This window comes from Mustela lutreola, chromosome 4 (genome assembly GCF_030435805.1).
Source record: "Mustela lutreola isolate mMusLut2 chromosome 4, mMusLut2.pri, whole genome shotgun sequence".
Classification (NCBI taxonomy): domain Eukaryota; kingdom Metazoa; phylum Chordata; class Mammalia; order Carnivora; family Mustelidae; genus Mustela; species Mustela lutreola.
The window spans coordinates 141,679,212-141,692,465 of record NC_081293.1 but is presented as its reverse complement, the minus strand read 5'-3'; the positions used below and the strand labels follow the sequence as shown (position 1 = coordinate 141,692,465).

Below are 13,254 nucleotides of genomic sequence, written 5' to 3'. Positions count from 1 at the left end.
TAAGGATAAGAAAGCTACAGTTCTTTAAAGGAATATCCCAAGAGTTTAATACAAGTGTCCTGAATAGTAAAGTTTGAGAATCACTGGTTTAGGGAGTAACATTGAGCTTTACCTGAGGAGTTGAAAAGGATTTCCTAAAGGTAAAATAAACATCTGAGTGGTGGAAAAAGCAAGTCATGTAATTGCTAATCACTTTGTACATAAGCACATTTAAATTTGCTAATCAAAGTATATCTGTATAGAACACATTCTGGAGAATAAAAGTATAAAAACTTGGGTCGGTATAAAAAATAGATATTTATTTCTCCTATAGGATCTTTGTGTCCCCCTGGTTCCTGGTTCCCTTGTGCATATGGTCTGCATTGTTTGATCTTGTACTTGCTTATTAGTTGTCTCTGAATTGCTTTTGAATTAGTCAGGGATGCTGGCAGAATGGGAGATCATGCAATGATGTATTTCTCAGGTCTTTTATTCCTCACCCAGACTGAGAACATTGATTCTTTCTGAAAAACTTTACTTTCTTAAGTTTAAGGAGGAAAGTGGGGGGGATCATTGGAAGACAATGTAGATGTTCCATATTCCTGCAAACTCACAATGACTGTTATAGCATATTCAAGGCACTGATGTCTTGAAGTAAAATATATGATCCTGGATGTTATAATGAATAGCATATTGCTATTATAATGAATAGCATACTTTATTTCTAAGCTATTGATTTAATTTAAAAATGAAGTTTTAGGAAATGTTTTTATTTAATGTTCTTAAAATTTACTAAAGTGAGTTTTGGTGATAGTAAGAAGAATGCAGACTCTCTAGGGTCAGATTTTGCCATACTTTTCTTTGTCCCCTCAGTTTTCAGTTCAGTATTTAGTACAAAGTAATCAGATAAAAACTTTTCCCCTCCAACAACCATTTGTTCAAATAATGGATTCATTTGTGTGGTGGATGTACCATTATACTGTAAAGGTGTAGAATACTTTGGTGACAGGAACAAAGCATCATTTAACTCTGACATGGAATTGTCCAGCATTTTCTTGAACACTTTAGTGAACAGGCATTCTGTTAATGTGTAAATGTCTTTTTTGACTAAGCTTAATCATCATATTACAACAGAGTGAAAATTCATGCAAAAAATGAATTATTATTTACCAGTGGGATTGTTTTTCACTGGGTAACCATTGACAACCTAGTTTCCAAGTCTGAAACCTTGTAAATACCAAAAAGCAGGATAATTCTGAACTATAAAATTGATGTAAGACTATACTTTCAGGGATCATTTCTATAGTTTGTTACTAGAATTGATGTATGAGCATGACATCATCCTTGGTCAAGTTCTCAAATGGGTTAATAAACAATCACTTTGTGAATCCTTACAAAAGAATGCAGTGATCATATAATAAGTTTTTTAGGAACAAATACCAGAACAGAGTCCTTTCCTTTTTAGGTAATGTTTGTTGGATTAGAAAATCCCAGGAATGCTCTATTACAGACATACTATAGTCGGATTGTGGAGTGAAAAGGCATATGATAGTTTCTTATCTTTATGTTTAAAAACAAGATGAAAGTAGGATTATGAGAGGATGGTGACTTGTTAGCACTTTGGTAGAGATCTGTGAATTGAGAGGGCACTGGAATACAAAGTTTTTAAATCTTTTCCATTTCTGATGGTCTCATGGCACTTTACTATTTCTACAATTATACCTTAAGCAAGCTCTTCCATCTCTGCCTCCTTCTTTTTTCATCTCTCCTTTCATTCCCTTGTTCCTCTTCAAATTATTATACTCAAAGTCCCATGCAACCTGTATGGAATTACTTCTCTTCAGATCTTCTCCATTGGCTCACTTTGGTTAAATATGGACTAGGAAGACTAGGATTCCTTCTTTTGTACATTGGAAATTAGAGCCTGTCAAAGGCATTCTAAAAAAGAAGTTCTGTTTTTTTTTTGTTTTTTTTTTTAAAGTTTAACTGTTGCATTCAATCGCTGTTAAATTAGCACACACACACACACACACACAAACCTTTTGGGGGTTTTTCATGATAGTTAACCATTAAACTAATTCAACTAAAGTAAGTACATAAAAATATATCAGGATATCAATTTCCATGAAATATATTTGCACACAGAATTCTTGTTTTCTATAAGCAGAGTTAATTACACATATGTGATTTATAGTTCAAGAAAGCCTAATTTACCAGAAAGTTGGAGATTGCTGGTGTGGGAGTTCTATTCTTATACTACTAACGCATCTGAATTTCCATTTTTAATTTTTCTCTTTTGTGTATAAACTTTCAAAAATATTTTAACTTTCTGTTGTAAGAAAGATACTTCATATCATTATCTTTTTATTGAAGTATAATTGATATATAAGTATATATTAGTGTCCTATTAGTTTCAGGTGTACAGTATAAAGGTTTTAGAGTCTATACATTTGTCAGTGCTCATCAAAGTAATTGTACTCTTAATCCCTTTTATTTTCCATTCCCCAACTCACTTCCCTTCTGGCAACCACCAGTTCTCTAAATTTAAGAGTCTCTTTGTCTCTTTCTTGTTTGTTCATTTGTTTTGTTTCTTAAATTCCACATATGAGTGAAATCATACGGTATTTGTCTTTCTCTGACAAGCTTATTTCACAGTATTATATCCACTGGGTCTATGCAGGTTACTGAAAATGCTGAGATTTCATTCTTTTTTATGACTCAGTAATATTCCATTATATGTATATGTGTGTGCAGATCACATCTTTATTCATTCATCTATCAATGGATACTTGAGTTTCTCCCATTTCTTCGCTATTGTAAATAATGCTGCAATAAACATATGGCTTCATGTAATTCTTTGAATTAGTCTTTTCGTTTTCCTTGGGTAAATACTCAGAAGTGGAATTATTCCATTCTATGGTACTTGCTTTTTTCCCATTTTTTTGTTTTTGTTTTTGTTTTTGTTTTGAGGAACCTCTATACTCGACGGTGGCTATACCACTGTACATTCCCTCCAATAGTCCAAAGAGCTCCTTCCTTGTGTTCTTGCTTTTAGCCATTAGCCATTCTGACAGGAATGAAGTACTATTCCATTGTGGTTTTGTGCTTTCCTGGTGCTTAGTGATGCGGAGCAGCTTATCATGTATCTGTTGGCCATTTGTATGTCTTCTTGGAAAAAAATGACTATTGAGGTCCTGCCCACTTTTTAACTGGATTGTTTGTGGGGTTGTTTTGTTTTGGTTTTAAGTTATGTAAGTCCTTTATAGATCCTGGGTATTAATCCCTTATTGTATATATCCTTTGCAAATAATCTTTTCCCATTCAGCGGGCTTTTTATTTGATGGTTTCCTTTGTTATGCATCACTTTTCATTTTAATGTAGTCTTTCTTTTAAGAAAGATACTTGATATCATTTTGAAAAGATAGTTAACAATCACTAGAACTAAAATTAAAATGGTTGTTGAATTCATTCTTTCCTATCTTGTCACTTCTCAGTGATTATATGACCTTAACCGATGAGACTGTGGACAGAGTTAGGTAGCTTCCGTTGTAGTTATATAGATGTGTTTGTTCCCATCACAGTCCTGCTAACCTTTCCTCTGGTCCCCAGTAATTCTTCCCCATCCCGAGGTAGCATAACACACTGGTTAGCACTCACACTAGAGACCAACAGATCTGGAGTCATGCCTCATCTATGTCACTTGATATTTATTTGATTTGATGAAGATAATTCTTCAGTTTTTTCATCTGTAAATACCTCGAACATCACCCAGAATCTGACTAGCACTCTGCTGACGCTTTAGGACTAAATTTTTCTCATGCCCCAACTGCTAGGGATGTTGGAGCTGATGACTCAGAGCTAAAAACACCTCTGGAGTTTGCCCTCTGCCATCACCCAAGGCTTTATCACTCCCAGGAACAGCCCACATCCAGTGTCTGGTCACTGTCGGTGTAAACACCTAACCTCTTTGCCTCAGTTCATGGAACTCTACAGGGCTGTCTGTGTTCTAGAACCCCTGGGAGGAATGGTGAGACTTATGTTGTGGCTGCATCACAGCCCAGCTCCTCCTGTGCCTAATCTCCCTTCCTTTCCTTTGCTTCAGATGTCAGTCCTGGGGTACATTACCCAATAAACTTCCGGCTTTATAATTTCTGTCTCAGTCTCTTTCCCAGCGAAACTGAAGCAGTGATAGCACCTCCCTTAGAGGCATAGTTGGGAGGTTTAAATGAAGTAATTTTTGAATAAATGTTAGCTATTACTATCCCTTTGAATAAGGACGTACCGAACCACACTTGTCAGCCTAAATGCTTTTATAGTTACAGTCAGATATCAAATCCTGGCAAGAGAATGGTGGGATTTGAAATCTTCCACCTTACTATTTCTACAGTTTATTGACCATGTGACAAATCACATAGCTCCCCTGTGTCTCAATTTCCTTTTTTGGAAATGAGTAAAAATGGTCCCACATAAGGTTATTTTGTAGATTAAAACGAGATAAAAATGAATCATAATAAGCTCAATACATGTTAATATTTCTTAAAATTATAACTGATCATTATTCTCCACTTAACGTCAATGATGTGAGATCTATTTCACAGTGCTTGTTTCAGGACTCCTAGAATTTGAGACAACCAGAAACTACTCTTGATAAGTGATTCCTGATTGAAAATACAATTCAATCTATGAGGACAGATGTGACTAGGCAAGAAAAATGAGAATTTGAGAAAAATAGAATTATATAGATATTCCTTAATCCACAAATTTTTTTAAAAAATTAGCCATTCATTTGCTAATTTTAAGCAAGTAATTTAACCTTTATTCTACATAAATTTGACTTTAATTGAATGAATAATATGAGTAGGACAGGCAAGTTCAGTCTGAATGGATTATGAAACAAGACAAAACTGTGTCCTGGGGTTGGGAGGTAAATAAGGAGATAGAACTAGAAGATGTGGTTCTAAAGGGAACTCTGTCAGGCCCCTATGTGCCTTGTGGGGTGTGTGTGCATACGCATCAACATACATATGTCTACACATCTAGGGTCGTATATAAATACATATAAGTTATATGTTTAATTTCCCTAAACCTATTCCATGTGAGAGTTCACTACTTGCTGCATAGTAGAAGAAAGAGAAAAATAGAAGGCACTCATTAGTTGTGACCTTATAAGCAAACACTATTGACTTGCTCTTGGTTTGCAAATGAGTGGAGCTCATTTGTAAAACGCAAACTGTACTTCAGTATGTAGCAATCTAATATAATGGTGCTTTACATTGGGGCTAGCATTCATATTCTTTCTGCTGGAGTAGATAAAAGCAAACACTCAATATTAAAAGCTATGTATGTGGTATGTAAGACTTAAAAGACTTTTTTTTTTTTTTAACAGGAAGGGGAAGGGATTTTTTTTTCTTATATTAATAAACACAGTGTTTTGTGAGACATAGTGCTTTGTAAAAATGCGACCTTGGTCCTGCTATTGTGTAACCCTAGGTTGGTTCCTCTTTCAAAAGGAAATGTGCTTACAGTAGGACCTACATGTAGGTGACAGTGATTGTTGAATAAATACTGACTGAATCAAAAAAGGCAAAGAACAGATCTTAAAACCTTTCTCAGCCTACGGAGCTAAGATGCCATTGTTTTCCAAGTTCTCAGGGCATGTTGAGAAGAAAAAACCCCAGCTCAGGTGGATAGAGAAAGGAATTTGGATTCATTCTCTGTCATTGCCACTCACAAGAACTTGAAGAAATGACCTTCTCTGGGTCTTGGCTTAATGATTTTAATGCAGTTGAACAAGATCAGTGAATTTAGTGATTTTCACATTTTCATTGAAAATTTTCAGGTGGGCCCTTTTTATAAAATAAAAATTTACCTGAAATGAGTTTAACACATATGTGGTCCATTAGAAGCAGAGCAAACTGTTGGCCTTTATTAAAGACAGGCTTCAAAGCTTTTCCTGAAACCAGGACACCCCCAAACGAGTTTTTAAATCACTGAAATTAAAATTTACGTACAGGACATTCAGTTACAGAATTGGATCATCTGTCAACCAGGCCAGCAGTTCTCGGCCAGGGGGTTATGATTCTCTGTTGTGTTGGGTCATTTGGGTTACTGCCTATATTCATCAGCAAAAAACTTAGCTGTTGAATCGGCTTCACAATCTCAGTTGGATAACTGCAATGTATCTGTTCTCACTTGGGGCTCATTCAGCTATCCTAAAACTCTGTGGCTTACATACACACTTGTTATTTCTCATAGTTCTTTGGGTCAGATATGCAGTTAATCTGGTCTGGAAAAACAGGGCTGATTTCTGCAGTGAGTTGCGTACAAAGGTCAAAAACAGGGTCATCTATAAAGAGGACAAGACAAGAGAATAGCTATTAACTTCAGCATTCCTTGCAAGTTATTGGCGGACAACTGTTAGCCCTTTGTCCTAATGTCAGGATTTAGGCATTCAGGCCTTCCCTAGCATTCCATCTCCTGTTTGTATGATTATTATTATTATTTTAACTTCTGCTCTTCTCCATACCCTCTTTGCTTCTCTTTTCATTATATTTGAAGGCTTTTGGCTAGAGAAATGAACTAGCACTCCCCTAGGAAATTATGAACTGCGTTGTTGAGTTTAATCTTTGGGCTTTGTTTTAAGAGGTATGAAATTAACTCTGAAAAACTGATACCATTTTTAAGTTAAACAAAGTACAAATCAAATTGGATCTCCTTGACTGTGAGATCTAATTCTGGAAGTAGATAGGATTATCCAGAAGATACTGCAATATAGTTATAATTGAGATAGTTGTCCTATGACATTGTATCAGTTTAAGGCTGATTGGTTTAGTATATTTACTGAGATCTGATCACCACTGTGGCCTTAGCTAACACCTCTATTATGTCACATATTCTCCCCCCCCCCCTTTTTTTTTGTAGTGACAAAAATAATTAAGACCTAGTCTCTTAGCACCTTGGAAGTTTATAAAAAGTATTGTTGACTATAATCACTTGTGCTATACATTACATCTCCTGAATGTATTTATCTGTTGCAAATTTGTATCCTTAAACAACATCTTCCAAACTCCTGCATCCTCCAGCATCTGATAGCCACTATTCTACACTGTTTCTAGGAGTCTGACCTTTTTAGAGTCCACATAAAAGTGTTAACTTCACAGTACTTGTCCTTCTCTCTCTAATTTATCTCACTTAGTGTAATGCCCTCAAGGCCCATCCCTGCTGTTGTAAATGGCATTTGTGTGTCTTCTTTGGAAAAAATGTCAGGTCCAATACACTTAATTTTAAATTGGGTTGTTAGTTTTTGTTTTTGTTTTTAGTGTTAGAGTTGTATGAATTTTTTATTTCTAATATTAATTGTTTATCTGGTGTATGGTTTTCAAATATTTCACCCTGATCTGGGTTACATTTTCATTTTATTGATAGTTCTGTTTATTGAGTAGAAGCTTTTCAGTCTTATGTAATCCTACTTACTGATTTTGCTTTTGGTTATATATACAAAGCATTGCCAAGACTATTGTCAAGGAATTTTTACCCTATCTTTTTTTTTTTTTTTCCCCCCTAGGAGTTTCATGGTTGCAGGTTTTATGTTTAAGTCTACTCCATCTCAAGTTAATTTTTGTGAGTGGTAGAAGATAGGGTTGCAGTTCCAGTTTTCTGCATGTGGTTATCCAGTTTTCCCAGCATGATTTATTAAAGAGACTCTCCTTTCCCTATTGTATTGTCTTGGCTACCGGGTCAGATAATAGTCGACCATAGGGCAGGGGTTTATTTCTGGACTCTGTATTCTGTTTTTTAGTTTATGTGTCTATTTTAATGCTAAAATTATGCTGTATTAATTGATATCTCTTTGTAGTATAGTTTGAAATCAGGAAGGCTGACACCTTTGGCTTGCTCTGTCTTTCCCAGTGTTGTTTTAACTCTTTGGGGTAAGTTGTGGTTCTCTACAAACTTAAAGAAATTTTTCTTTCTTTCTGTGAATCTCATGAATCTTCATAAGGATTACATTGGATCTACAGAATCTGGCTTTGAGTACTATGCAAATTACAATAATACTAATTCTTCTAATTTATGAATGTGGGATATCTTTCCATTTGTATCTTCTTAACCTCTTAGATAGGAGTTGTAGTATGCACTGTACAGATGTTTCCTTGGTTAAACTTATTCCTAAGTATCTTCCTGATCCTGATGTTACCTGTTTTGATCTTCCTGATCTTGATGCTTTTTTTTTTGTTTTTCAGATATTTTATTGTTGATGGATACAAACACAACTGATTTTTGTATGTTGAATTGATACCCTGCAACTTCACTGAATTTGTTGATTAGTTCCAACAATTTTTTGTTTGACTTTATGGTTTTCTTTATATAAGATTATATAATCTATAAATAGTTAAAGCTTTATGTCTTTTATAGTCTGGATGCACTTGTTTCTTTTGCTTGCCTAATTGATACAGCTAGGACTTGTAGATCTAAGTTGAAAGAAGAGTGTTGAAGAGTGGGCAACCTTGTCTTAGTCTTTAGTCAGAGGAAAATATTTCAATCTTTTTTTTTCTTTAAAGATTTTATTTATTTATCAGAGAGAAAGCATGCATGCACAAGTAGACAGAGTGGCAGGCAGAGGTGGAGAGAGAAGCAGGCTTCCTCCTGAGTAAGGAGCCCAATGCGGGACTCGATCCAGGACCTTGGAATCATGACCTGAGCTGAAGGTAGTGGTTTAACCGACTGGCCTCCCGGGTGTCCCAAAAATGTTTAAATCTTACACTATTGAATATCTTATTAGCTGTGGGTCTGGTGTATATGGTCTTTATTATACTGATGTGTGTTCATTTTATACCCAGTTTGTTGAGGGTTGTTATGAAAAGGTATTTTATTTTGCCAAATGCTTTTTCTACATCTACTGAGAGATTGACATGACTTTAATTTTTCATTCTTTGAATGTGGTGTATCACCTGTATTAATTTGCATATGTTGAACTATCTTTGTATTCCAGAAATAAATCATAGTTGATCAAGTGATCCTTTTAATGTGGTGTTGAATTAGGTTTGCTAGTATTTTGTTGAAAATTTTTTCTTCTATCCTGACCAGGGATTTTGGTCTGGAATTTTTCTTTGGTATCAGGATAATGCTGGCCTTGAAAAATAGTTTGGGAGTCTTCTATCCTCTGAATTTTTTTTTTTTTTTTGGAAGAGTTTGAGAAAGATTGGTGTGAATTCTTCATTTCAAGTTTAGTGAAATTTGCTGTTGGAAAGCTCATCTGATTCTGACTTTCTCTGTGTTGACATGTTTTGATTACTGATTTAATCTCCTTACTCATTGGGTTGTTCAGAGTTTCTATTGCTTCAGGTTCAGTCTTGGTAGTTTGTATGTTTCTAGGCATTTACCCATTTCTTCTACATTGTCCAGTTTGTCAACATATTCATAAAAGTGTCTCCGGATCATTAATATTTCTGTGGTAACAGTTAAAATGTCTCCTTTAATTTCTGATTTTCAGTTTTCTTAGTTTAGCTAAAATTTTATCAGTTTTATCTTTTAAAAAACTAGTTACTAACTGATCTTTTCTGTTAGATTACCATTTCTGATCTCTGGTTTACTTACATTTCATTTATTCTTTACTACCTTCTTTTTGCTCACTTTTGGCTATGTTCTTTTTCTAGTCCTCAGAGGCATAATGTTAGGTTGCTTATTTTAGAACTAGTTTCTTAAAAGAGATGGTTAAAGCTATGAACTTCACTCTCACTGCTTTTGCAGAATCCCATTGGTTTTTGTATGTTTGTGCCCATTTTTGTTTTGAGATACTTTGATTTTTTTTTTCCTTTTTATTTCTTTGAGAATAAAAGAAAAGGACATTTCATAATGTGTTTAATTTCTACAGGCTTGTACCTTTCCAATTTTTCCCTTGTTGAATTCTAGTTTCATACTATTGGGGTAAAGAAGATACTTGTTATGATTTCAGTCTTCTTAAATTTGCAAGGATTGTTTTTTGGCCAGTCATATGATACTTCCTGGATTATGTTCTATGGGCATGTGAGAAGAATGTGTGCTCTGCCATTGGATGGAATGTTCAGTAAATTTCTGTTAAGTCCATTTGGGTTAATGTGCAGTTTAAGTCCAGTATTTTCTTAATGATTTTGGTTTGGATCTATCCATTGTTAAAAGTAGGGTATTGAAGTCTGCTGCTATTCTTGTATTGTTTTCTATTTCTTTCTTCAGCCCTGTTAGTATTTTCTTACTATATTCATATAGTCGAATAGTGGGTGCCTATATATTTATGATTTATCTTCTTGATAAAGTGACCCCTTTATTATGGGGTTCTTCTCTTTATGATGACCTTCTTTGTCTCTTTACCATTTTTGTCTTAGTATATTTTGCCTGATGTAAATATAACGAACCCTGCCTTTTGGCTTTCCTGTTGCGTGGAGACTTCTTTCATCCTTTTCCTTTTGAGCTGTGAGTGTTAATAAAGCTGAAATGAGTCTCTAGTAGACAGTGTATAGTTGAGAATCTTTTTTTTTTAAATCCATCCAGTCATTCTGTGACTTTGGTGGGTGAATTCAATCCATTTACATTTTGGGTGATTACTAATACATAGGGACTTACTAATGCCATTTTATTCTTGTTTTCTGCTTTTGTTTTCAGTGTTTGTCTTTTCTTACTCTCTTCCTACTCTTGTGAACTGATGATTTTCTATGAGTGTCTGTGCTAATTCCTTTGTTTTATTTTTTTGTAAATCTAATCTAGGTTTTGCCTTGTGGTTACTATAAGGTTTAAAGAAAACATCTTGTAGATAAAACTGTCCATTTTAAGCTGATAGTAACTTTAATTGTTTGCAGAATCTTTCTTCTTTTATTTCCCCCTTCAATGTGTTTGTTGTCACAACTTATTTTTATTTTATGTCCTCATTAACAAATGATAGTGGGTCTGGTTTAAATCTTTTTCATGAATTATTATACAAGAGTTAATGTTTAACATACCTTCTTATTACAGAATGAGAATTTTCTAAACCTGTAGATTGACTTTTAGCAGTTTGTTATATTTTCATTATTTATGGTAATAAATAGCCTCTTTACATTTCTACTTGAACTCCTTTAGCTTTTCTAAAAAGGCAGGGTTAGTGGTAATGACTCTACTCAGCTTTTGTTTGCCTAGGATATTCATTATTTCTTCATCATATCTGAAGGATGACTTTGCTAGGTAGAATATTCTTGGCTGATAAAGATTTTTTTCTTCTTCTACCATGAGAAATTACTCATAAACTAATGGGGGTTTCTATGTAGGTTACATTTCTTTTTTTGTTTTTTCTTTGAATATTTTTTTCTTTTTGTCATTGATTTCTTATAGTCCATTTATAATATGTCTTAGAGAAGGTGTTTGTCTTGAGATGAGAGGATAATCTATTAGCTTTGTAAACTTAGATCTTTAAGTCTCTCCTCAGGTGAAGGATGTTCTCAGTTGTTACTTCTTTAAACAAACTTTGTGTCTTCTTCTCCTTTTCTCCTTCTGGAACTCCAATTAATCTAATATCTGTACATTTGATGGTGTCCCATAGATTACACAGACTGTCTGCTCCTGTTCATTCTTTGAGTTCTTCTGAGTTCCTGTCCTCTGGTCATTCATTCTGTATTCTGTGTGATCTCTTTTGCTACAAATGCTCTCTTCTGCATTTTTCATTTTACTGATTGAATTCTCCAGGAATTTCTGTTGGTTCTTTTTATGATTTCTATCTGTTAAATTTTTCATTTTGTTGATAAGTTATTTTCATGACTTGCCTGAGTTGTCTTTCTGTGTTTTCTTGTAGATGGGTTTCTTCAAGATAGATGCTTGGATTCTTTATTACCGAAATCCTAAAATTGCCTGCTTTTCAATTTAATTATTGGATGATTATTGTTAACTTTTGATTATGATGTGTTTCCTTGACTCTTCATGTTCTATGGAACTTTGCTTTGATGTTTACACATATGAAACTGCAGGTACCATCTCCAATCTTGTCTCTCGGTGGGTGATACTTTTTTTTTTTTTAAGTCCTATATCTATGTAGTACTTTTTCTAAATCTGTATGTCCCTGCTTCTTGCTCCTTGTTATGTCAGATTTCTTATTTTAACCTTTGTAGGTTTTCTCTGGTTCTTACAACTTAACAATTTGGGCTAATATAAACTCTCTTTGCTTTCCAGAAGGTAGCACTATAAATAAAGGTGGTTGTTGTTTCTCCCTTGCCCACAGTCTCCAGACTTTTTTTTTTTTTTTTTTTTTTATGGGAACACTGTTACCTGGAGCTTGACCTTGTGGCTCACTCGAGATTACACATAAGGAGTCAGCTGCTGAGTGAGAAGAAGTATGAGTCTAGTACTTGGTGCCTTGGGGGTACCCAAGGGGTAGCCATGGTGATCTTTGGTGAGGTTTCTTAGTGGCTCAGTGAATAAGATTCCTTCTGGAGTCCTCAATACAGTCAGCAGGAACTATATCTTCTTAATATTCTTTGATATTACTTGCCTCCTTCCCAGCTCTTCCATCTGGCCATTAAAGGACGTCCTGCCTCTATACAATGGGTGCTGCAGTTAGAAAAGGGCTTGTGCAGTTTAGGTAACTGGGCACTCGCAGTTCTCTTTGCACTGCAGAAATGGTCTCCAAGAGCCTGTTCAACCCTCTGCTTGCCATCTCAAGTTGGGTGCTGCTGGAAAATTTCCTCTTACCTTCTCCAATACATCTAGACTTTTTTTTTCCCACTGAAAAAGTGTGTTAGGATCTCTCCTTGGGAAAGGTGAACTTCTTTGTAGTCTCTCTTGTACATGAGTGTCAATGTCTTTATTCTTGTAGTTTTCCCTGACTGATGATGAGAGAGGCTGTGATAGGTATGTAAGCTTCTGCCAGTTCCACTGCCTATATTGTGCTCTGTCAATTACTCAATGCTCCTCCTGTTGGGTTCCTCCTGATTCTGTTGGTATATGACGCTAGATCCAATGACTCTTGACAGATACTTTGTAAATAAATAGATGCCAACTTAGTTATAACAAGGAACGACAATAAGGGGGAATGTCTTATGTCATCATGATGTGACTTCAGTCCCTAAATCCATTAAATATGTACTATATGTGCATGTATATGCATGTACCTGTGTATATCTAGTGTAAAGTAGTGTTAACTTTAATTTTTATAAGGTAATATTACAAGGGTTTCTTAATATTATAAGGATTTCTGTCTTTTCAGTGAAATCTTAGACATACACACATGAATGCACTAAATATATACTATACCATGCATATCTGTAACTTTTTAGTACA

The 13,254-nt window shown here is 34.8% G+C and overlaps 1 pseudogene; it reads left to right on the top strand.

The window, feature by feature from the left end:
- Window positions 1-1,254: 1,254 nt before the first annotated feature.
- On the top strand, window positions 1,255-1,344 carry LOC131830864 (small nucleolar RNA U3; annotated as a pseudogene).
- The last annotated feature ends 11,910 nt before the right edge of the window (window positions 1,345-13,254 follow it).